The 24,823-nt window shown below is 52.4% G+C and overlaps 1 long non-coding RNA gene across 1 annotated transcript; it reads left to right on the forward strand.

The window, feature by feature from the left end:
* The first annotated feature begins 11,410 nt into the window (after window positions 1-11,410).
* Window positions 11,411-13,276, forward strand: LOC308057317. Its single transcript, XR_013925216.1, has 3 exons — window positions 11,411-11,461; window positions 12,313-12,519; window positions 12,734-13,276. It is a non-coding gene; the product is annotated as an uncharacterized lncRNA (long non-coding RNA).
* Window positions 13,277-24,823: the final 11,547 nt, after the last annotated feature.

A 24,823-nucleotide genomic window follows, 5' to 3' on the forward strand; every position in this document is an offset into this window, starting at 1 on the left:
TCGTGTTGCAGCCAAAGTGATAAACGGGCCTTGCTTAGCGCAGCTCTCCGTGCAAAAACCTCCGTGGCTGCAAGGATCTCAAGCCTCGACTCTGAGCGCTCGATGGAGCTCCCTCCCAGCCAGCCGAGATTCCCGACCGTCCTGACGTGGCGCTTTCCCTCCCAGCAGCGCCCATGCCCATTGAGTGCCTTTCGCTTGCAGCCAGCTGTAATGTCGGCATCAACCCTGCACTCCAGTTTTTGGCCTCTCTGAGTGTTGCTCACTAGGATAGCCCCGAGAGTGACACCCCCTCACCCCCACCCCCCCACCCCCAACCCCCCTGCCGGCTGCCCCCATTGTGTCCATAGGGATAGCGGTTTGCCTGCGGGCATGGTGGGATGGTGTTTCTTCCAGGAACCACATCTGGGGGGGCTTGCGCCGCCCGGGCTCACAGCTGGGGAGGCGGATTCCCCGCTCGCAGGGGCTGGGGGCGAGGGGAAGTGTTTTAGGGACGGACCGTGGGGGCCGGAGGGAGGGGTTTGAGGGACGGATGCCGAGGAAGGCCTCCTGCCTGCAGCGATGGCTCAGGCCCAGGGCAGGGCTCTTCTCTGGATGCCACGGGGTCGATTGCAAAGGAGCAGGCTGCCCCATGCAGGGAGCAGGTGCGTGCCGGGGCTGCCAGGGGCCCTGCCTGCCTGTTCCCAGCCCAGCCCCAGCTGGGGCCAGCCCTGCGCTGCAGCCCTGGGGCCGAGGCGCACGGAGCCGGGCATTGCTGAGGGTGCTGCACCCTGACGGGCCCCGCCGCCAGCTGCCGGCTGCCCTGGCCTGCCCCTCGCTCTCCCCAGCTCTGCCTGCTGCCAGTGCCGGGGGCATCGCCACGGGGCTTGCCCCCTGCCCACAGCTGCCCTGACCCACATCTGCAGCTGTACGTGGTGCCCACATCGCACAGCTGGGGCGGGGGTGGCAGGTCTCTCTGGTGGCAGCCTGGGGCTGGGGGCAAAGCCAAGCCCATCCCTCGCTTGTGATCTTTGTCCCCAGGGAGAGCCAGTGCAGACGTGTGCTGCGCTGGAGAGTGTCCCGCGGGGAGGTGACGGCCGACTGCAGAGCAGCACTGAGACAGGCGCGACAGCAACGGCAGCCGGTGGCCGCAGAGCAGCCCAGGGGAGCTGGTTCCCTCGACGGGCCCCAAAGCAGCCTTCCTCAGCCCCAGCTTTTGGTGACGTGTGGAGCAGCGCAGGGATGTCTCTCAGGATTACAAGGTTATGGTATGCCACTGGTTAAGCGAGTAAAGTGTTAAAGCGTGTTATTGTTATGGACAGAATGTGGGTTTGCTGACCTGGGTTCCTGGGGTAATGGTAGTGTGATCTTGTGTTCTGTGTGTTGGGTTTTTTTTTGTGGAGAGTGCCTTTTCTCAGCTTTTTGGCCTTTGCAGGGTTTGGATGGGGGCCATTGGTTTGTGTGTGAAGTTTCTTCTGGTTGTTTTTCTGCTGTGCTGGTGGATGGTGGTGTTTTTTCTGTCTTGAAACCATCCTTACTGGTCTAATATATCTCCTGCAGGTCAGGCAGTGTCACTTCTGGTGTGGTCTGACTCATTTCTGGTGAGTTGGTAGGTAGGTATGGAGGACTTGTGGTCCCTCCATGGAGAATGACTGCTAGAGGACTAAGAGGCAGATCTGTGGAGGGGTGAGAGGACTGCTGGCCCATAAGTAGTGACTGTCAGAGGACTAAGTGTACTTGAATTTACGTGGGCTTCCAAATTCATGGTTGTTTCTCCTGCCTTGTGGAAGAGCCATGGGAAGTCACCAGCCACACGGAAGGACAAGGGGTTTCCCAAGGCTACGTGGCTTTTTGGGGTTTGCTTTTGAGTAAGAAAGTCTTGTCTCTACATGAGCGCAACTGTGAACGGTCAATTTTGCTGACTTTAGAAAGCAGGGAGCAGCACTTTTCTGATGTGCCTCACAAGGCTGCAAGGACAGAGTGAGAACCAGCAAGAGGATTCCTTCCTGTCACCTTCTCCAGGGGAACAGTGCTGCACTTTCACAAGGTGAGCTCTGGTTCTGCGTGAGGGCACAAGTTTATGGTCAATTTTCTCACCACAGGAAGCCGGGAGCCAAACTTTTGTGCTGTGCCTCATCACATGGCTTCCAAGTCAGGGTGAGAAACAGCCAGAGAATTCCTCCCTGTCACCTTCTCCAGGGGAGCAGTGCTGCACTTTTCCAAGACGTATTTTTTTGTTTGGCTCTGCATGAGTGCAAAAGGTTTGAGTCAATTTTCTCACCACAGAAAGCAGGGAGCAGAACTTTTGTTCTGTGCCTGACAGGGCTACCAGGGCAGGGTGAAAAGCAGCAAGAGAATTCATTCCTGGAACCTCCTCCAGGGGAGCAGTGCTGCACGTTCCCAAGGTGGCTTCTTTTGGAATGTGAATGATTCCATGTATGAGTGGTCAATTTTCTTTTTCTCAGAGCAGAAAGCAGGGAGCAGAACTTTTGTGCTGTTCCTTACATGGCTGCAAGGGGAGGGTGAGAAACAGCAAGAGAACTCCTTCCTTGCACCTTCTCCAGGGGAGCAGTGTTGCATTTTTACTTTCCAAGGTGACTTCTTGGGTCTGTGTATTATTGCAAATGTGCCGTGTAAATTTTTCTCACCCCAGAGAGCAGGGAGCAGAATGTTTGTGCTGTGCCTCACACGTCTGCCAGGGCAGGGTGAGAAGCAGCAAGAGAATTCCTTCCTGGCACCTTCTCCAGGGGAGCCATGCTGCGCTTTCCCAAAATGTGTTTTTTTGGCTCTGCATGAGTGCAAAAGCTTTTGGTCAATTTTTCACCACAGAAAGCAGGGAGCAGAACTTTTATGATGTGCATCATATGTCTGCCAGGGCAGGTTGAGAAGCAGCAAGAGAATTCCTTCCTGGAACCTTCTCCAGGGGAGCCGTGCTGCCCTTTCCCAAAATGTATTTTTTTGGCTCTGCATGAGTGCAAAAGGTTTTGGTCAATTTTTCACCACAGAAAGCAGGGAGCAGAACTTTTATGATGTGCGTCATATGTCTGCCAGGGCAGGTTGAGAAGCAGCAAGAGGATTCCTTTCTGGCACCTTCTCCAGGGGAATTTCCCAGTTCCCGAGAGACTGCTGGTGCCGGCTGCAAGGGCGCTCCCAGACAAAGGGTGGTCCTGTGTGATGCTGGGGTTGGAATTGGTGATGTCTCCTTTCCTTAGTCTCGTTAAGGCTTTGCAGTGACAATTTGGTGCTTCGTTCCTATTGCTCTTTTATCATATCGCTCACAGTAACTGCCACTGGTTCCTTTTATCATATTGCATGCTATTTTCTTTTATTGCAATATAAGAAACTGCATTTGATATATTCCGTTATTTGATATACTTGATAGATTTGATTATATTTGATCTGGAGTTCAGCTTTGCTGTGTATCCAGTCAGCCAGCAAAACAAAATTCGGCATAGTCGGCAGCGTACGAAGTAAAACTCTCTCTATTTAGGAAAAAAAAAATGTTCCTCGACTTGCTATTTTCAGGTGGGAACCATTGCCTTATGGTGTTTGGGCCAGAGTGGTCTGGTGGTGCTGGGCAGTTGGGCCATGCCAGGGACAGAGGGACGGGGGCAGGGGAGGGGGCGGGGGAAGGGGTTTAGGGATGGACGGGTGGGAATTTATGAAGGATTTAGGGATGGACCGAGGTGTGGGGGTGTTTGTGGGTATGGGGGGGGTGGTGGGGGTGTGTGTGTGCCCCACTGTTGCTAGGTAGGGCCTGGCGGCCGGAAGATCTCGCGCTGTACGGAAACACAGGGCCCCCCTCCAGATAGCCAACAGCTTTTGATTTATGATGTAAGCAGACGGAAGTGACATTGTAAACCTAGGCTATATAGTGTCACGTCGTTCAGCAATAAACGCCATTTGCCATCCACCACATTGGTGTCTGTGAGCTGATGGACCGAGCGGCCTGGGGTTGGCCGCCGTGCCGTTCCTGAACCAGGTCACCGCGCGCCTGTAAAAAAGGCAACAAGTGGTGCCGAAACCCAGGAAAATCACCTGGAGTCGGGTGAACGGCGGCCGGAGCGGCAGGACCAGCCCGGCGGGGAGGACGCTCCCGGACCAGCCAAGAGGATGGAAGCTCTTGCGAAGGTCGTATTACAGCTGCATAAGCAGTGGGGTATTGACTGTAAGCCCAAAGATTTTACTCTCGCAGTTGCGAGACTTTTGGAGCTGGGGGCCATTGACCAGCCGGTGGATATACTCCACCCAGATGTGTGGGACAAATGTTCCCGCGCTTTATGCGATGAAACGATGTCTACTGGTAGTGGGAAAAATCTGAAAGCGTGGGGGAAAGTCATCCAGGCTCTCCAAAAAGCTAGACACGAGCAGGAGACCTGGAAAGCTGCCAGGGATTGTCTGTTAACCACCCCGTGGGTGGGAATTGGGGCGGCTACGCAAACCTCACGCCCCCCGGCTGAGGAGGGTTCCGTCGACCCTCAAAGCCGACAGAAAAGTGACGCGCCCACTCAGCGTCCGAAAGACTCTAACATCTTCAGCTCGCCCACAGACTCCTCGGCGAACTCCTTTAGGGGCAAACTGGCTGCAGAGGCCAGGGGTGCTGAGGCGAAAGCTGAGGCTGAAAATACACGGATTGAACCACCACCATATGTGCCCCAAGATGTCCCCGAGCAGCAAGAAGAAGGGCGGGGCGAGACCACCCCCGGCAGGAGCAGGGGGGGAGCGCTCGAGTTAACAAGCGCACACAGAGGGGAGGGGGAGGAGAATGGGAAGGAAAAGAGTGATTGGCATGACCAAAAAAGGGAAAAGATCACTGAGCGGGGGGCGGAAAGCTAATCAGAATGACCCTCCCCAAAACCGTCCTTATAAGGCAGGCGCCTCCCCAAGTGGAAGGCAGGGCGGGCAAAAAGGGAAAGAACCGCCCAATTACACAAGAAAGGGGAGGGGCCGAAGCCCAACCACATACCACCAACACCCGGAAGAGAGCAGTCAGTCGGACTCTGACTCCGACTCAGACGCTGCATGGGAGACTTGGCTTGCAAATACAAAGACCAAAATATCACCACTCACGGAAAAAGAAAAACATAAGGGGACAGAAATTACTCTCACTGATTGGAAAAAAATACAAATTGCATGTGCCGATTGGGCCCCAACAGACACACTAGCATTCCCGGTCCGAGTGACGGACGGGGGACAGAGGGTTCATTCGCCCTTAAACCCTAAGGATATACAAGCGATTGTTAAAGCAATAGCAGACAAAGGACTCAATTCGGCCATGGTCTCCACCCTCATAGATGGGGTTTTTGGGGGAGATGATTTGCTCCCGTTCGATATAAAACAGACCTGTAGGTTGATTTTTGACGGGGCAGGGATGATTGTGTTTAAACAAGAATGGGAAGAGAACTGTGCGAGGCAGTTAGCCCGAGTAACCGGAGCGGATCATCCGCTACATGGCTCCAGCCTACAGCGGTTGATGGGTACAGACCCAACAATGATTACCCCCCAAGCACAAGCCCAGGGCCTGCGGGCCCATGAAGTTATGGCAACCACCCGTGCAGCTAGAGAGGCTATTCGCACAACCTCTAGAGTTATTGCCAAGCCATCGCCATGGTCCACAATAAAACTAATGAAAATTGTGAGTTTTTATCTGCAGGACCGGATCATCGGACACCCCCGTAACCAGTATACCCTGGTGTCAAGAGAAGACAACGAGTCGACAAGCGGCCTGTCCGCATCTGAGAGCTCTGCACCATCGGAGTCCAGACAACGGCGATACAGCCCCCACAGGGGGGATCCAGAGCCGGCTAGAAAGGGTCAACATCATGTTTGTAGAACACCAACAACTGCTTTAAAAATGTACTTGATCAGTATTTTCCCCAATTTTCCCTGGCTCTCCCAAGTATCCCAAGCTACACTCCATTACCCCCAGTCGCTTCCTAAGTGCCAATTGCTTAGTGTGCCTTATCTTTATACTCTTTTTTAGAAATATTTTTACTATTTTAGCCTGTTTAGTTAAGCATAGAGAGGGGGGGGAAATGTTGCTAGGTAGGGCCTGGCGGCCGGAAGATCTCGCGCTGTATGGAAACACAGGGCCCCCCTCCAGATAGCCAGCAGCTTTTGATTTATGATGTAAGCAGACGGAAGTGACATTGTAAACCTAGGCTATATAGTGTCACGTCGTTCAGCAATAAACGCCATTTGCCATCCACCACATTGGTGTCTGTGAGCTGATGGACCGCGCGGCCAGGGGTCGGCCGCCGTGCCGTTCCTGAACCAGGTCACCGCGCGCCTGTAAAAAAGGCAACACCCCACCCCGCAGCTCCCCTCGACTGCTTCCTCCTCACCAGCACCTGCTCAGCACCCCAGAGGGGCTTCCCGGAGAGTTCCCGGAGAGCCGGGGAAGGGGCTGTCCTGCACCGCCCCTCCAGACGGGCGCTGCGCAGGCAGACCCCCGAGCCCCGCCAAGGGAGGGCAGCGCCGCTGGCCGCCCCCCTCCCGCCGCGTCTCCTCACCTGCGCCCCGCGCCTCGCGCAGCCAGCGACCCCGACCACCGCTGCCACGCGCGCACAGCTGGCGGGAAGAGGGGCCCCTCGGCCTCGTGCCCAGCACAGGCTTCGCTGCAGGCCTACGAGAGGTAAAGCCGGTCCCGGGGCACCATCCTGGTGAAGAAGAGAGAAGTGCGTGACCTGCCAACACAGGGGTGGCCCCGCCCCCATGTGCCCTTTGGTCGGTTGCTATGGGAACGAGTCGGGCTGTTCCCCTGGCAACCGGCTGACAAAGGGCACACAGGGGAGGGACCACCCGTATGTTGGGAGGTCACACACATCTCTTCTTGACCACGATGGCGGCAGGCCCCTCGGCCTCGTGCCCAGCACAGGCTTAGCTGCGGGCCTACTAGAGGTAAAGCCAGCTTGGGGTGTCCCCCTTTCCAAGAGGCTTCTTAGGTTGCACATCCTCTGCCTTCCTAACGAGGAGCTCTGGTTTTGATGCCCACTGTGCTGTCAGGAAAAATCCCCCCTGAGTTTCTGTGTGGTTCAGCAAGAGAACAGGGCAGCAGACTGGCCCTGTAGGCGCTTCTCAAGAGGCCGGCTGGAAAAGTGCTCAGGAAACACGTCATTTGCCTTCCTGGAGTGACTTGTGTGCATCTTGAGTGGTGCTGGTAACAGTGTTGCCTCCTCTGTCTCTTCCAGTGGCATACCCGGATTGTGTGTGTGCGTGGGAAGTCGACGATGAGCTCGGTGGCAGTTTTGAGCCAGGAGAGCTTTGCCAAACACCGCAGTGGCTTGACGCAGCAGCAGGTGAAAGGTGAGAAGACACAGCTGAGTTCCTGTGATGTGCCTCTAAGTAGAGACTGCGCAGGCAATGTTCCTTGCTGTTAGCCAAGCTCGCTCCATGCCTCCGGCTCCCCCTAATTAGGTGTCCAGGCACGGCGTTCGCCATTCCTAGGCTGGCGGCCTGCCAGACTCTGGCTTTCCACCAACAGGAGCACATCGGTGGTGCTGCACAGTGCAGGGCCAGGCGGAGGCAAGCCTCAGATCTTCACAGAGCTCTGGCTAGCAACGCTGTCAGCCGTGGGGCAGGGCATGTGCAAGCAGGGGTCATTGGGCTGCAAGAGAGCCTCGTGGGATCAGTGTGCTGGATTGTCACCTCCTCCTTTGCTCAGCCAGGTGCTGGGGAAAGTCGGTATAACCGTATTGGCTGACTCACTGATGGGTCTCGGCACCCATTCTCCAGCTGCGAGCTGGCCCGCTTGGCACAGCCCAGTGCCCAGCTGAGTCGAACATAAGCTACAGGCTTTCCCTGGACTCTGCCCCAACTAGAGTGCTTCTGCTTCTCTCTGCCTTCTTCCTGGGCATGTGTCTGTCTTGTCCCCTTCTGACCTACAGCCTTGCTGTGTCCCTTTGATTTCTTTCTCCTTGGCCTGTTGTCCCCTGATGAAGCTCCTCTCAACAAAGCTGGCGATAATGTGCTGTGTTTGCTGCCACCATTCACTTGCACGGTTGCTTCCTGCATCCGTAGCGGCACCTACTGCAGTCTGTGCTGTGCTGAGCTCAGCTGAGCTCCAGACTCGGCTGCTCTCCACAAGCATAACTGTAGCAGGGTGAATAGTAGTGCACAAGTCCTTTGTTGTCCCTCTTTGATGATGCCTCAATAGAGTTGCACTGCCTATGAATGGGGACGTTTCTGTGGGGAGAGCATCTCATTGGCCTTGTTTGCTTCACCCCAGTAACAGCTTTAAACTCGGAAGAAGAGAAGGATCCTCCCACCTACGAGGAAGCCTTCCCTGCGCTCCCTGAGAAAGCACCATGTTTGGAAGCTGCCCGGGAACCTGCTGGGCCCTGGAGCAAAATCCGGCCAATAAAGGCTTCTGTCATCACTCAGGTTGGTGGGAGTGGGTGTCTTATCTCCCTCCTTTTCATCCCTCCAAAAAGTAGGTGAAGCGAAGCTTTCCCTGGAGTATGAAATCCCTTAGTGTGCCAGAGTAACTGCCTCTTTGCTGTCCTTTGCCCTGGGGCACAAGGAAGACTGCGGCTGAATGCTAGGACGGCTCTGGAGGGGGAGGGATGTGTTGAAAACTGCCCAGACAAAGCTCTGCATCCCTGTTGCACAGTCAGCTGGAACAGGCCTGAAGGGAGGATTGCAGAGGGAGGCACTGACAATCAAAAGCACACTGACACCTTGCTGTGCCCTGCTTGTGTCTGTCCCGTGGCTGAGCAGGTGTTCCATGTGCCACTGGAGGAGAGGAAATACAAGGACATGGATCGGTTGGGAGAAAGCAAGCAGGCCAAGATCTGCCTTGACATCATGCAGAAGACGGGAGCTCACCTGGAGCTGTCTCTCGCAAAGGACCAGGGCCTTTCGATCGTGGTCTCTGGCAAGCCGGAAGCAGTCACGAAGGCTCGGAAGCAGATTGTCGCTCGACTGCAGACTCAGGTGAGGGCATCTAACTGTTTCTGCCTTCAGCTTTGCTCTTCCCCAAGACTCGCAAATGCTTTGAGACCCTTGGGCCCGTGTGCTTGTAAGCCAAAGAGGTGTGTTTTCACATGACTAATTCAGCTTTGCCATACGTTTTCAAAGCACCCAACTGGCAATTTGGAATGGGAATGAGGCTTAAAATAGGGTTCCAAGGTAATTACAGGCCGTGGTGTTGCATGAAGCGTGGAGTCTGCGATCTCTGGAACATTTGAGTTGCAACCAGTGACTTTGTGCTGAGGTGCTGGTGCTGGAGGGGGTGCAGGAGCCTCACACACAAAGCTAGTAGTGTGTGAGAACGGGACTGTGCTTTTCCTGAAGCCCTTCAGAGGAGAACGTGGAAGGCTGGGAGAAAGAAAAGTAGAGAAAAGGAAGTCCTGCCAAAAGCCAAAAGCTTCGGGTCAGGGTTCTGCCTTGTGTAGCTCAAGGCACACTGGTAAGGAGCCACAACCCTGTTGTTTCGGTTGCTTCAGTCCTCTAGGTTTTGATCTCTTACCTTAAGGTTCTTGAGCTCATAGTCAAGGTGGTAGCTCTTGTTAGGATGTATCGCAGCCAGGTGTTGCAGTGTGTTTTAAAGTATAATGCCAAAGGTAGGTAATGCGATGTTAATACCATGTCTGCTTAGTGCTGTTCAGCCCCTGTGTCATACCCTGCCAGAGGAAAGAGAAAGGAACAAAACCCTACATCCACAATGTGCATCTGAAAAATCAGTTCAGGTCATGCCGCCACAGATCCGTGAGCCACTGTTCTCAAATATACCTCCTACTGCCCTGGCCCCAGGTCGGGAAGGTGTGTCTGTATTCCAGCTTCTCTTAGGCTTGGCTGGCTTCAGGACAGGAACACAGAGCTGAAAAGTCACACCGAGTGATCTTTTCTTCATCTTTCATTTTTCCATTATAGCTTGAATGTTCATTGTCTGATTGCTGTTAGTGGTTACCTAATCACAGGGACCAGGAGCACGATAGCAGTCATCAGCTACCAGACCTGTACAAACTCAGTGAGAAGGGAAGAAGTCAGGAAGCCCTCGTATAGACCAGCCCTTTAATGGTAGATTGAGAAGGACCCCTTTTGCATGTGGGGCCTTCTAGAAGCAGTCCCAGGAGCAGCACGTGCTACACTTGAAGACACCTTAGCACTTAAGTAGCGGTGAGCATCTGCTAGCTGCCTGCCTCCTGCAGTAGGTTTCTGGTGTTGAATTTCTCTTTCCTAGGAGTCATACTGTATGTCTTGTTCTCTGTAGCCTTGGCAGCAGGTGTCAGAGTTCAGATAAACTCCAGCTGTGCGCTGTCATCTCAGTTGTTGTCTGGTGTCTTACACTGGAGGAGAGGCACCTCCTCGTCTGTGTCGGAAGGCCTTTGCTAATTCAGGGTACCGCTCCTGTGCAAACAGAAGGGGTTTGTGGGAAAGGTGGGGTCTATACTCCTGGCACGGAGGCGCTGTAGATCAGCTGGTACAGTGTCAGCCCTCAGACAGAGTGCGCTGGGAAGGCGTTGTGTTTGCTCTGAGGAGCAGTACCACTGAGCAGCGTCTACCTTGCTTTCCCTGGCTCTGTTCCTGTGGATCTGCCAGTGCAGGCAAGGCTTTTCACAGATGCTTGGTTCTTCTGCTGCAGGCTTCGGCAACAGTTGCCATCCCCAAGGAGCACCACCGTTTTGTCATTGGAAAGAAGGGTGCGAAGCTGCAGGACCTGAAGCTCAAAACTGCAACCAAAATGCAGGTCCCCCGCCCAGATGACCCCAGCAACCAGATCAAGATCAGCGGCACTAAAGAAGGGATTGAGAAGGCCCGGCACGAGATCCTGCTTATCTCCGCTGAGCAGGTACCTCAGTACTGTGATCTCTCTCATGGCATTGGCTGCTCAGCCATTTTGCTTCCCCGTGGTGTAGTCGGAGTTTGCAGCCACCGTGGCTACAGTCAGTGGCTAACGTTAGCCTGAACGGAGACGTATGCTGTGCCACTCGCTGGCTGTGTGAGCACCGCTGCCAGGTCCTGAAACTTCTTGTGCTGCGTTTTGTCCATCTCTGAAGCCAAAACAAGCATTTGATAGTTGAAGCGACGCGTCTTAGGTGCCAGCTGAGATAAGGCAGGAGATCACAGGGGTGAATATCGTAAACAAGGAGCAGCAGCAGCAACCGTATTTGTAGATTGAAAGAGGTGGAGATCTACAAGCCCGCCAACTGAGAAGGTTGCTTGGGCCAGAGTGTCAGGCAGGACACCCCTGGGAACTTAGCTGTGCCTGGCAGAGACTGTAATATAGAGGGCAGTTCCCACCAAGGTCTGTTGTGGGCTCTTCCAGGATAAGGGTGCCGTGGAGCGGCTGGACGTGGAGAAAGTGTACCACCCTTTCATTGCTGGCCCTTACAACAAGCTGGTGAGGGAGCTCATGCAGGACACAGGGACGCGCATCAACATTCCTCCACCCAGTGTCAACAAGACCGAGATAGTCTTCACCGGAGAAAAAGAGCGACTAGCCCAGGCTGTGGCTCGAGTTAAGAAGATCTATGAGGAGAAGGTACGCATGGTCCATAAAGCTTCCCACCTTCCCCTGGCACCTGCTCCTAGGCACTCTTCCCTTCTTGTTCTACTTTTGTGCATCCCTCCGTTGCATCTGGCTCAGCAGCCCTTGCAGTACATGACCCCGAATCCTACCGTTTCCTCACTCGGCAGAGTGGGAGCCGGGCAGATACTATCCGGGAGGTGACAGATTTCTCGCTTTTCTGTACCGTGGGAATTAGCAGGCCACCAAGAGCTCCCCTGGCTCTTGTTCACACCGGGGCTACTAAGGAAGGAAAGAAGTGTGAAGTCTGCAGTGGTGGCCAGCTGACAGTATCAAAGTTGCTACCTAAGTAGAAGTTGCTGAAGAGCGAATGTCACTCCAGTTTATTTCCCACAGCCAACGCTGCTGTGAATATCCTTGTTGTGGGTTGCTGGGCTGTTTTTCCTCGTGGTTAGGTCTGTATTTGTACCGGTCTGGATTTCAACAATCGGCTTATAGCCTGCACAGTGTTGCATCACAGCACTGCCTGGGAGACGGCTGGGAGTTGAACCCTGTTGTCCAACGGGGGGACGGGGGGGACGACAACGACAACGACATGCCTGTGTGTGCGTGTGGTCTCTTCCATGCCGTGTCCCAGGGAGCTTGACACAGCATGCTAGTTTTGTACTTCCCCTGTGAATTTTTGAGCACAAGCCTTTCTGCAGGCAGGGGCCCAAGGGGTGCTAGGGTACTGCCGAGCCACTGTGCTCAGCTTGGCTTTGCTCTTTGCTGGGTGCAGAGTCTGACTGCATCTTGTGCCTCTTCCTGTCGCTCTTGTCCTTCCCCGCCCCCTTGTGATTGACACCTCAGTGTCTCTGCCCCTACAGAAAAAGAAGACTACTACTATTGCAGTGGAGGTGAAGAAGTCCCAGCACAAGTATGTCATCGGCCCCAAGGGGAATTCCCTGCAGGAGATCTTGGAGAAGACTGGAGTCTCTGTCGAGATCCCACCCATTGACAGTAGCTTGGAGACGCTGATACTGCGAGGCGAGCCTGAAAAACTGGGGCAAGCATTGACTGAAGTCTATGCAAAGGTACTGACAAGATGGGCTAGGCCTCCTTTGAAGGTCCCATGAAGATACATTTGTGAGCACTGACGGCTGTAGCGGGGGTGCTCTCTCTTGGGCCATTAGAGGTGCAGCTTAGAAGTCAATACCGGAGGTGCAGCATGGGAATTGGAACTGAATTGTTGGGAAGGCCTCTTCCAGTTTGTCCATCAAACAGCTTCTCTGTTTTTCTGTCTCTCAGGCCAACAGTTTTACCGTCTCCTCGGTCTCTGCCCCCTCTTGGCTTCATCGTTTCATTATTGGAAAGAAAGGACAGAACCTGGCCAAAATAACTCAGCAGATGCCAAAGGTATGGATGAGCTGGTTAGCTTAGCACCCCCGGCGTAGAAAAAGGTTTAGTCCAGATCACTCGTCACGGGAGAGAGAGGTGTATTCTAGCGTGGGTAAACCCAGGGGGAAATGACACAGATCTTTGCTGTTCAAGGGAACCCTCTCTTTTACTGCTGCAAACACTGCTCATCCTATGTTATTGTCATGGGTTGAGCCCTTCCAAGGAAGCTTTATGTGGTGCTGTTTTGAGAACTGATGTAGCAGGATACCTGGAAATGCTGAGTGCAGCAAGGCTTCTCCCTGGTGAGTTAGACGGTATCTAGATAAAGGCTAGATGAGTAAACTTCTCCAAAGCCCTTGCAGAAACCGGGACAGCACCAGAGCCTTGGGCTCTAGGCACTGCCATATGGCTGACATCGTTAAGTTACTGACTTGGGAAATTGTGGGGATTTTGTTTGGGCTTTTTGGAAGAGGCGCATCTCTTAGTGGCAGGGATCGATGGTGTAGGCCTGACCAAGAGCATTGGCCTGGCTTGGATCTTGGCAAATTCTTAAGAGATTCATTGTCTTTCACCTCAAGGTTCGCATCAAATTCACTGGAGGAGAGGATAACATCACTTTGGAAGGGCCTACAGAAGATGTGCATGTGGCTCAGGAACAGATTGAAGCCATGGTCAAGGAACTGATGAGCTGGAGTTACTAGTTCCAGTAAGAAACTGGGGGAAGAAGGGGCAACAGAGCAGAGGGGCCCCTGCTTAGGGCCCTGCTTAGGGCCAGAAAAAATTAGAACTTGTTTTTTGGCAATTGTTCATTGAAACACGTACTTTGTGTGCTAACGCAAACTGTCAGCATTCCTAGAGTTGTATGTAACATGCCGCCTGTGTGGCTGAGGGCTGCCCGGCAAGTGTGATGTGTGTGAGAGACACAGTTTAACTGTGAAGTGAGTGGGGGGTCCCGATCTGCGTTTCCGTGTTCCCCGCGAGGGGGCCGGCCAGAGACGGACGAAGCGATTGAAAAGTCGACGTATGAAGTGGTGGAATGCACTATTAGATATTAGAATGGGGAACTGTGGACCAAACACTAGAACGAATGTCATTTGGGAAAAGCACGAACGCGGGGCCCCAGGTCAGTAAAGGGGAGTCAGAGGCCTTGGGAATACAGCCTATTAAACCCTGTTCCACAGGCAGTAACGTAACATTTGAGAACCGAACGGCAAGTCAGGAAGATCCTTTCTTGCTGTGGCAGGCCGCTTGTGTAAGGCTTTTATTGTCTGCCGAGGCTGCTGGAGTAAATGAAGAGAACCAGTCCTTTGGGCGGGAGTGCTGAGGCAAGGCACTTTGTAAAGCGTTCCCCAAAGCAAGGGCAACCAAGTCACGCCTCGTCCTGGCTTTGTGGCTTTAGCAGTGCTTCCTGGCTCTTATTGTTGCAGGTGCTGTTTTCCTGCCTGAAGCCCTGGGGCTCCTGGGTAGCCGCCACCCCCGCAGCCCGCAGCTGCTGTCCTCAATAAAATGATCTTTCCTCTCTTCTGACTACGTCTGCCATGTGATAATTGGGGACTGGGCAGATATTGTTTGGTGGTGCGTCCTAGGGGAGGACTTTGGGATCATCCCTTGGCCCAGACTCCTTGCCAGTGGGCATCACGGCTGAGCTTTATGACTCACAGCACAGTCACACAGGGAGGTGGGGGCCGGATGGCACCTCTGGAGGTGTCACTGTCCCCTCAGCTCCTGCTCGGATTCTGGCTAAGACACAGCCTGTGCTCAGGCTCGATGGATGCTCCACTGGGGAGCAGCGCCATTAGCTCAGAGCCGGGACAACACGCAGGCAGACACGGTGCCGCCGCTGACCATCACCTGCAGCTCGCTGTCCCCTGCGGCCGTCATCCCTGCACACTGACTGATGGGCAGTTTCTCCAGATGCCCACGCTCAGGGCAACGGTATAAAGCAAACTGCCACGCTGGCCACTACAAATACGTCGGCTCGCCCAAAAAGCTTTTCCAGCAGCTCCAACAGCAGCCGGACTGCTGAGGCTTTTGTGCGTCCCAGTGTGATACGGGAGACGCCCGCACCCTGATGGAGGACGAAGGATGAGCACTCTCACCATCAACCAGCTAACTGTTGCTCATAGGCTGCTGTGGTTCAAGCGGGGCCGCCAGCTGTGCAACACACAGCTGCTCGCTCCCTCCCTCCCTCCCTCCCCAGGGGGATGGCAGGGAGAACTGGGAGGCTCAAAGGGAGAAAACTCGTAGGCTGAGGCCAAGGCTTTGATGTGTGCAGGGGAACGTGCTGGTGCAGTTTGTGATTGAAAACTGCGGGGACATCTTTGGGGAGGAGGTGGCCGGCCCCTCCCCTCCATCAGCTGAGGAGGTGCCAGCACCTGTGGACAGGTGCACAGGTATGAGGAGGGGCTGAGGGTTTTCAAAATCTGGGGCTTCTGGTCCAATTCCTTATTGTGCTGCTGGTGGATTTTGGTTTAGGTGTTGTCCACTTCCACGAGGTCACTTTGCTGCACGTGCTTTTGTGTTCCATGGGTGCGTTTGGAAGATCAAAGGAGCCGTGCAGGTGAAGCAAACGCAGAGCCCCAGGCAAAAGACTTCTTGCACACAGCACCCTCTCTGTTCATCCTCTACAAAGAAGCAGGGGCAGCTATGGTGGTGAAATCAGAAATAGTAGAGGGATGTCAGGCCAAGAAACACTGACACGTTTCTCATGTATGACAGTAGTTTCTGATAGGGCCAAGCAGCTGCTGTGCCTCCTCCTGCCATTGGATCTCTTGTCTGTTTGACTTTTCCCACCCTCTAATGATAGAGAAGAAAAACCAGAAAGGTTGTTTCTCAGATGCATTGGGAATGCACTTAATCAATCTAAATACCTACAAGAAGTCAAATACAAAATCGCAGATTTAAAAATAAAAGGCTCACGCCCCAGAATGGGATAATGCTGCCCAAGGGATAACGGCAGAACCGTGTCCCAGGAAGGCAGAAGCAAGCCCAGCAGAACGAAGCTGGCAAGGGTCTGTCCTACCCTCCAAGGCCCCTCCAGTTTGTGGTGCCCCAGCCCGCAAGAAGGGGCAGCCCATCATCCCAATTCATCAGAGCTCCTGAAGCCTATCTTGCGACCGTGCAAAATATGGATAATGCAAAGCAACCAAAGGGATCTCATTTGAGGAGCTAAGGTAGCAATTTGGAAAACGGTAGCTTACTACTCCAGGTGTCTTGCCACCTTTCAACTTCAACCTTTCCGGTTCAGGCACTTGTACCTTTGCCTCCAACCACCCCCGAGAGCACAGCAGACTCCTCGGTAGACCCGGAACAGCTGATGAGCCTTTCAGAGGAAAGAAGGTAAAATGAGCTCCCTTTGTTTAAAATGAGAACTGATTCCAGTTGATCGTGGTTTTACCTCTCTAATAAACACTGTGGAATGTCAAGGTTTGCAGGGTCTTTCGTTTCAGGAAAATGAAAAGCAAAGAAACAGAAAGGGAAAACAGGTCTCTGGAGAAGAGGCTGAAAGCACACCAGAAGAGAAAAGGAGAGAAGAAAAGCTTTTCGAGATCAACCCCTGAAAAAATTCAGGAAGGTCAAGAAGCCCAGGTGTATCCAGACACTGCTGTCCATCTCTCAAAACTCTGAACACTGCACTAAGTGCATGAACTATTTTTAGCGTGCACAAAGATGGCCCCGGATAGGAAGCAGACACCTGCCTTTTGGAAAAAAATGCGTGTCAGCAGGAAACTGCCGTTCCCAATGTTGCAGGTTTGGTTTTGCACTTACTGAAGTACTGTTTGCTCAAGGGTAAGCAGACACCTTGCCACAAGAGCCTCGACCCTTAGCTATTTACCTAGCTACCGAAATAAAGAGGCAAAGTAAGTCCCGCTGTTCTGTCCATGTTAGCAATCCTCACGCTGCCCTGCATCATCTGGATCCCAAATATGCAGCAACGTTGTTCCAGGTCACTACATACGCTTTAGATGCTGGCCCTTTTTCAAAAGGCCGCGGTTCACCTGAGGTAATTTGGGGGCGGGTGGTGGTGTTTGTGGTGGTGGTGTGTGTATTGGGATGGACACTTTTTAGTTTCTTACTTCTTCTTCCCTTACCAGTAAACAGAGGTCTATTTCTCAAGATCTTGAGAAATGTCCTGAAAAAAAGTTTTCATGACTTTTTTGTATATAGATGAATACTCTTTTAATGTACACTATTTCACTGTTGCTAGAAGTACTATATTCCACTTCACATGGCTTGCTTCAGTGACAGCCTTGTACCGTAAATTCATATCGTGTACCCCCTTTTTCTTGGGGTCCACAAGTTGCGATGCCTGCAGTTTGTAGTCCCTGCATGCACAGGCTATCTGCCCTGGCTGAAACCTGACAGGATAACAAACGGTGATTGCTTCAGGCAGCTTCCCTATGCAGATGTCCCCGGAACCCCTTTGGAAGAGTAACCCGGAGAGGGTGCTTCAGGGAAACCACAGGCACTTCCAAAGCACGGAACTAATGAGCAGGACATGCACGGGAGAGTCTGTGTTTAGTAGCCACCTTATAGCTTGAAGTGAGCGATTCTTATTTGCTTTCCAAATCCATTTTCCTCCTGCCTAACCCAACTGGAAGAGTGAGTTCCACCGCATTTTGTTGTGATGTACTGAATGTATTCTTTTTTAAAAGCAGGTGCCACCTTCTTGGCTTTGCTTCACGCTTTGTGCTGTCCCCTTTTTCTACGTACAAGAAACCCCGCTGAAGACAGAGCGTTGATGGTTCTATTCAGCTGCAGGGGAACTGCCATGGCGGCTGTAAGAGAGGGGCAGGGCCGGGCGCAGGCCGGGGGGTTTATCCGTTCTGAGCCCCTCGACCCCTGCTGTGCATATCTGACAGCCCTGCCTCGCTCACAGCCGCTGTCCCAGAGGGAACAAAGCCCAGGAGAGAAAGTTCTCTGTCGGCTCAGGGGAAGCACCATGCAGGGGTGCAGCACCCTCGTGTTGCAGCCAAAGTGATAAACGGGCCTTGCTTAGCGCAGCTCTCCGTGCAAAAACCTCCGTGGCTGCAAGGATCTCAAGCCTCGACTCTGAGCGCTCGATGGAGCTCCCTCCCAGCCAGCCGAGATTCCCGACCGTCCTGACGTGGCGCTTTCCCTCCCAGCAGCGCCCATGCCCATTGACTGCCTTTCGCTTGCAGCCGGCTCTAATGCCGGCATCAACCCTGCACTCCAGTTTTTTGCCTCTCTGAGTGTTGCTCACTAGGATAGCCCCGAGAGTGACACCCCCTCACCCCCACCCCCCCACCCCCAACCCCCCTGCCGGCTGCCCCCATTGTGTCCATAGGGATAGCGGTTTGCCTGCGGGCATGGTGGGATGGTGTTTCTTCCAGGAACCACATCTGGGGGGGCTTGCGCCGCCCGGGCTCACAGCTGGGGAGGCGGATTCCCCGCTCGCAGGGGCTGGGGGCGAGGGGAAGTGTTTTAGGGACGGACCATGGGGGCCGGAGGGAGGGGTTTGAGGGACGGACGCCGAGGAAGGCCTCCTGCCTGCAGCGATGGCTCAGGCCCAGGGCAGGGCTCTTCTCTGGATGCCACGGGGTCGGTTGCAAAGGAGCAGGCTGCCCCATGCAGGGAGCAGGTGCGTGCCGGGGCTGCCAGGGGCCCTGCCTGCCTGTTCCCAGCCCAGCCCCAGCTGGGGCCAGCCCTGCGCTGCAGCCCTGGGGCCGAGGCGCACGGAGCCGGGCATTGCTGAGGGTGCTGCACCCTGACGGGCCCCGCCGCCAGCTGCCGGCTGCCCTGGGCTGCCCCTCGCTCTCCCCAGCTCTGCCTGCTGCCAGCGCCGGGGGCACCGCCACGGGGCTTGCCCCCTGCCCACAGCTGCCCTGACCCACATCTGCAGCTGTACGTGGTGCCCACATCGCACAGCTGGGGCGGGGGTGGCAGGTCTCTCTGATGGCAGCCTGGGGCTGGGGGCAAAGCCAAGCCCATCCCTCGCTTGTGATCTTTGTCCCCAGGGAGAGCCAGTGCAGACGTGTGCTGCGCTGGGGAGTGTCCCGCGGGGAGGTGACGGCCGACTGCAGAGCAGCACTGAGACCCGCGCGACAGCAACGGCAGCCGGTGGCCACAGAGCAGCCCAGGGGAGCTGGTTCCCTCGACGGGCCCCAAAGCAGCCTTCCTCAGCCCCTGCTTTTGGTGACGTGTGGAGCAGCGCAGGGATGTCTCTCAGGCTTCCAGGCCTGAGGAGGCTTTCCTCCCCAGGGGCACTGTTAGAAATCCTGCTCCCAGGATTAAAGCACCCCTCCCCACCATGGATCCGAGGCTGTGTATCCAGCCCCCTGGAGCTGGGTACAGGTGCCCTGAGCGGTCTCTCAGGGAGGATGGGGCCACCTGCCTGGTGGCTCTGACACAGAAATGATGAGCTGAAGCCCTCTGATGGTGGCTGGCCGGCTCAAAGCCTCCGAGTGCCTCAGCCTCTGTCCCCAGGAGCGTTTATCCCAGGCCCTGTTTCAGGGTGTGAAGATGGGTGCCGGTGATGTCCTGGTGCCTCCGTCTGGCTCCCACTTCAAGGTTGTGATGCCTGAGGTCAGGGTCCACCTGAAGGCCCTGACAGAGATCTCCAGGGACTTTGTGTTCCATCTTGTGTTGCCTCAGGGCTACAATGTGCTGTGGTTTGGGGGCAACAAGGTTATGGTATGCCAGAGGTTAAGCGAGTAAAGCGTTAAAGCGTGTTATTGTTATGGACAGAATCTGGGTTTGTTGGCTCTGAGTTCCTGGGGTTATGGTAGTGTGATCTTATTACGTGTTCTGTGTGTGGTTTTGGTTTGGGTTTTTTTGTTGGTTTTTTTTTTTTTTTTCGTGTAGTGTGCCTTTTTTCATCTTTTTGGCCTTTGCAGGGTTTGGATGGGTGCCTTTGGTTTTAGGATTTTGGGGTTTTAGTGTTTTTAGGGTTTAGGATTTTTAGGGTTTAGGGTATTTAGGCTTAAGGATGTTTAGGGTTTTTAGGGTTTAGGTTATTTAGGAGTTAGGGTTTTTAGTTTTAAGTGTGATAAGGGGTTAGGATTTAGGTTGTTTAGGGTTTAGGGGGTTTAGGTTTAAGGGTGTTATGTGTTTTTAGGGTTTAGGCTGTTTAGAGTTTTTAAGGGGTTTAGGGTGTTAAGTCTTTTTAGCATTTATGTTGTTTAGGAGTTTTATGGTTTAGGGTTTTGGAGCTTAAGGGTGCTTAGGGGTTTTAGGGTTTACGGTTTTTAGGGGTTTTAGGCTTAAAAAGGTTTAGGCGTTTTAGGGTTTAAGTTGTTTAGGTTTTAGGGTTTTTAAGTTTAACTGTGTTTAGGGTTTTTAAGGTTAAGGGTCTCTAAAATTTAGGGGGTTTATGGCTATAGGGGTTTTTTGGGGGGTTTAGGGTTTTAGGGATGTTTAGGGGTTTTAGGTTTACAGATGTTTAGCGTTTTAGGATTTAGGTTTTTTTAGGGGTTTTAGGTTTAAGGGTGTTTAGTGGTTTTGGGGTTTAGGGTTTTAGGTTATTTAGGGTTTTTAGGTTTAAGTGGGTTTACGGTTGTTAGGTTTAAGGGGGTGTTCAGGGTTAAGGGGTTTTAGGTTTAAGGGTGTTTAATGTCTAAAGGTTTCGTTTTTTTAGGGTTTAGTTTGTTTAAGTTTTAGATTTCTTAGGTTTAAGGGTTTTAAGGGTTTTTAGAGTTTAGCTTGTTTAGGGCTTTAGGATGTTAAGTGTTTTCAGAGTTTAGGTTGTTTAGGGTTTTGATTTAGGGGGTTTAGGGTTTTGGCGTTTTAGGGATTGTAGTGTTTACTTTGTTTAGGTTTTAGGGTTTTTAGGCTTAAGGGTGTTTAGGGTTTAGGTGTTTTAGGGTTTACGTTGTTTAAGATTTTGGGGTTTTAGGTTTAACGATGTTAAGGTTTTTTAGGGTTTAGGTTGTTTAGGGGTTTTAAGGTTTAAGTTGTTTAGGATTTAGAGTTTAGGTTTAAGGGTGTTAAGGGTATTTAGGGTTTAGGTTTTGGGATTTTTTTAGGGTTAAAGGAGGTTTAGGGGTATTAGGGTTTAAGTTGTTTAGGGTTTTAGTGTTTAGGTTGTTTATTGTTTAGTGTTTTTAGGGTTTCGGTTGTTCGATGTTTTTAGTGTTTAGGTTGTTTAGATTTCAGGATTTTTAGGTTTAAGGATGTTTAGGGGTTTTAGGGTTGAGGGGTTTTATGCTTTTTAGGGTTTAGGTTTTTTAGAGTTTCTAGTTTTAAGGGTCTTAAAAATTTAGGGGGTTTAGGGTTTGTGTTTTTTAGGGGGTTTAGGGTTTTTAGGGGTAAGGTTTTTTAGGGTTAAGGGTGTATCGGGTGGTTAGGGGTTTTAGGCTTAAGGAATTTAGGGTTTAGGGGGGGTTAGGTTTAAAGCTGTTCTGTTTTTTTTAGGGTTTATGTTGTTTAGGGCTTTGGGGTTTAGATTGTTTCAGATTTGGGGGTTTTAGGTTTAAGGGTGTTAAGGGTTTTAAAATTGTTTAGGGTTTAGTGGGTTTAGGTCTAAGGGGTTTTAGGGTTTAGGGCTTTTAGGGTTTAGGTTGTTTAGCTTTTAGGGGTTTTAGGTTCAGCGGTGTTAAGGGTTATTGGGATTTAGATAGTTTAAGGCTTTTATGTTTTAGGTTTTTTAGGGGTTTGGAGTTTTAGGGTTTAGTTTATTGGATTTTTAGGCTTAAGGGTGTTTATGGTTTAGGCCTTTATGGTTTTTAGGATTTAGGTTGTATTGGATTTAAGGATTTTAGTTTTAAGAGTGTTAAGAATTTTTATAATTTAGGTTTAAGGGTGTTTAGGTTTTAAGGGTTTTTAGGGTTTAGGTTGTTGAGGGTTAGCGCCAAGCGACTGTTGTTACAGAAGACAAAGGGAGAAGGAGAAAGAAGTGTCTGAACTGTCACATTCTTTGGACACCGCCAAGAGCGAGAGTCCCAGTCTCCCTGTAGAGGATGAGGCTGGGTTAATTAGCATTGATAACATACAGCTGTGGGCTGGCTGGGGGGTGGGTGGGTTGTCTGTTGTAGACAAGGTGCAGGTGTGGCTGGTTCTGTTAAGAGGTTGGGCAGCCAATGAAGAGAGAGGAGGAAGAAGCAGAGAGAAGAGAGTGAGCGAGTGAGCCCTGGGTGAGGAGAGACCAGGAGGAGGTAGCAGAGGGACTGGCATGAAGCGTATGTTGGTATGTGGTGGTAAAAGACCTTGTTGTAGCTTCTAGTTTGGAAAGTGCTGTGACATCTTCTCTCTTGTGCGTCCCAGGCTCTACCTGCCCCTCCTCTGGCCCCGTCTCTTACCTGTACTGCTGTGACTGTTTTGGTGTTGCAGGTTGACTCGAGCCAGACCAAAACTGCTCTTATGTCTCCCCTTCCTCTGCCAGACAGGGGAGAGAAAATACAATGAAAAGTTGGCGAGTCATAGTTGAGGATGGGGAGATCGCTCGGCACTTCTCGTCACGGGTGAAACAGACTGAACTTGGGGAAATGGGTTCAGTCCATTAGCAGGCAAATCAGAGCAGGAGAATGAGAAGTAAAACCAAATCTTCAAAACACCTTTACCCTCAGCTTTCACTTCCATCAGGCTTCGCTTTACTCCCAATTTCCTTGTCTCCCCTCCCCGCTGGGGAATGGCAGTTACAGTCAGTTGATGGATGTCCCATTGATTCTTCTTCTTCCCCTTCCTCGGGGGGAGGTCTTCTCATGCTCTTTCCTGGTTCCAGTGTGGGTCTTTCCCTGGGATGCAGTCCTTTAGGAACAGAGTGCTCTGGCGTGGGACCCCTGCGGGTCCCTGACTGGGATGAAAAACACTTTCATTATGGATACTTCCTCCCTCAGAAAGACAACCATGTGAGCAGAATGTACTACCTGGGACAAATGTCCTTTCCTGAACAGTGGCATGAAGTGGACAGACTGTATTTTTAACTGTCTGCAGGGTGCTGAAGAATGGCCTCATGAGGAAGGCAATCTGAGTCCATGGGCTTCAGTGGGCATGGGCTCACACACTGAGAGACATAACCTTGTGCCATGTATTCCTTTGACCAGGTAAAATCCATGGACCATTCCTGAACCGATCCCTTTCTTAATAAACCTCAAACTTGTAAAATAATGACAGTTTTAATAGGCCCCAGGACAAAAGTCAAAGCCATGGTCTTAATTGGTCACTTCACTGAAGAGAGAGACTGTGTTTGTAAGCTCAGTCTGCTTATAGTCACCGGATTTCTCTTCTGCTTTCTTCTCTGAGGCTGGGGTTCTGCTAGAGCTATTTTAGACCAGGTCCATGTGATGCAATGCAGACTCTGATCAAGACCATTCCATGCTCCATGTCTAGAGGTGGTAGCTCCCTTCTTCCCTCCAAACAGTGAGTTTGAAACTTCCTATTGTATCACATAAAGGTATTTTTGTTGACAGCCCAAAATATTATTGGTTTATGATCTTCTCCAAATAGAAGAATCCATTACATGTGCCATTTCACCTGTAGCTGTGACTACTTTCATTGCCCTCTCAGTCTTCTGTGCGAGTACAAGCAGGTGGCCATCCAGTGGGTTAGCACATGGGCGGACGAGAGAGGCTGAAATCTTTGAAGTGGCTTGTTAGAAGCAGGCAAGGCAAGCAAAAGAATTTACAAGTGCTCATGGTGCTGCAGCCAAAGATATATGTCAAAAAATGTCTGGAGACAGGCTGCAGGGCAAGCATGGGACTGCCTTTTCCCATCATACCCAGAGAAGTTACCATAATTTGGGGTTCTGCTCTTCTGGGCTGGTGGGATGAAGGTTGGGTATAACCTTGAGAGCTTCCGTGCTAAGGAACTCAGAGGAAGAGTCAGGCACAGAATCTAAAAGAAGTGCAGTCACGGGCATGTCCTTTATGGAAGTGCTCTGAAGACGTCCTCAGACTACAGCACACACAACAATTTGGGAAGCATATGGGAGATGACTCAGAAGGATGCAAATAATAATGTCATTTACCATAAGGAAAGGTGCAATTTCCACATTTCTTTCTCTTCTTTGTTCTTTATAGCATTGTACACTATTGCCCGCAGCCTGGGACAAAGGGACCTCTGCATGAACCACGACCTCTCTACCATGCCGGGGTCCCACAGGAAATCGGAATCAAGACGCAGCTGTGGACAAGTGGAACCCAGAAACACACATGCTATCTGTATTCTGTCTTCACCCCACACAGTCAAGAAGAAGGTGCCCACAGTGGGGACTGCTCGTGGTCGGCCACCTCACAAAGGGATCGGTGACACGGTTGCCCAGCCCCAGGCATAAAAAGGGCTCTGCTGGCTCAGACTGCCAGACAAGGCAGGTGAGCGACAGCTGCGAGGAGCAGGCACCGAGGGGAGGGCAAGGGGGCTGGGGCTGCCCACAGGAATGGAGTATGACTTCTCTTTTGTTGTTTCTCCTGGGAATTACAGCCAGACTCTTGGAAAAGGACGCAACAAGAGCACGGCTCCTGTCCTTTCTCAGCTCATCACTTGGCGTGAGAGTTCTCAGCATTCTACAGGACACATAAGACGGTCCTGGCTTCTACCCCATCCTGGTTTTTCTGGGAGCCTCCCAACACCATAGGCAAAGGTAGCTTCACAACCCTCTCCCCTGGGTAGCCCAGGGCTGGCCACCAGCCCCGGGGATGTCCCGTCCCGTCCATGCCACAGCAGGCAGAACAGCAGCAGTGGTCCGTGTCATGGTGGCTAAGGGACAGCCTTGGTCCAGGGCAGGTGTTGCCTGGCTGTCTGGGATTCATATGATAGACAGCCTTGGCACAAGGCTGGCCCTGTTCCAGGCAGGGAAGCTGGGGCTGCTCATGGTGATAGAGAGTGGCTGCTGAGGTCCTTGCTTCTCCTGTCCTTGACAGCCACACCTTGGATGAGAGCACTACCACACAATGGCACATTCCTGTGGTCTCCCACCACAGGGAGAGAGCTCTCAACACTGCAAAGGACAGATAAGACAGCCCTGCCCCTCTACGCCATCCCGGACTTGCAGGGAGCCCCCCCAAAACATGGGCAAAGGGGGCTCCACAAAATTCTCCCCTAGGA

Source organism: Falco punctatus (genome assembly GCF_963210335.1).
Source record: "Falco punctatus genome assembly, contig: scaffold_71, whole genome shotgun sequence".
In the NCBI taxonomy this organism is placed as follows: domain Eukaryota; kingdom Metazoa; phylum Chordata; class Aves; order Falconiformes; family Falconidae; genus Falco; species Falco punctatus.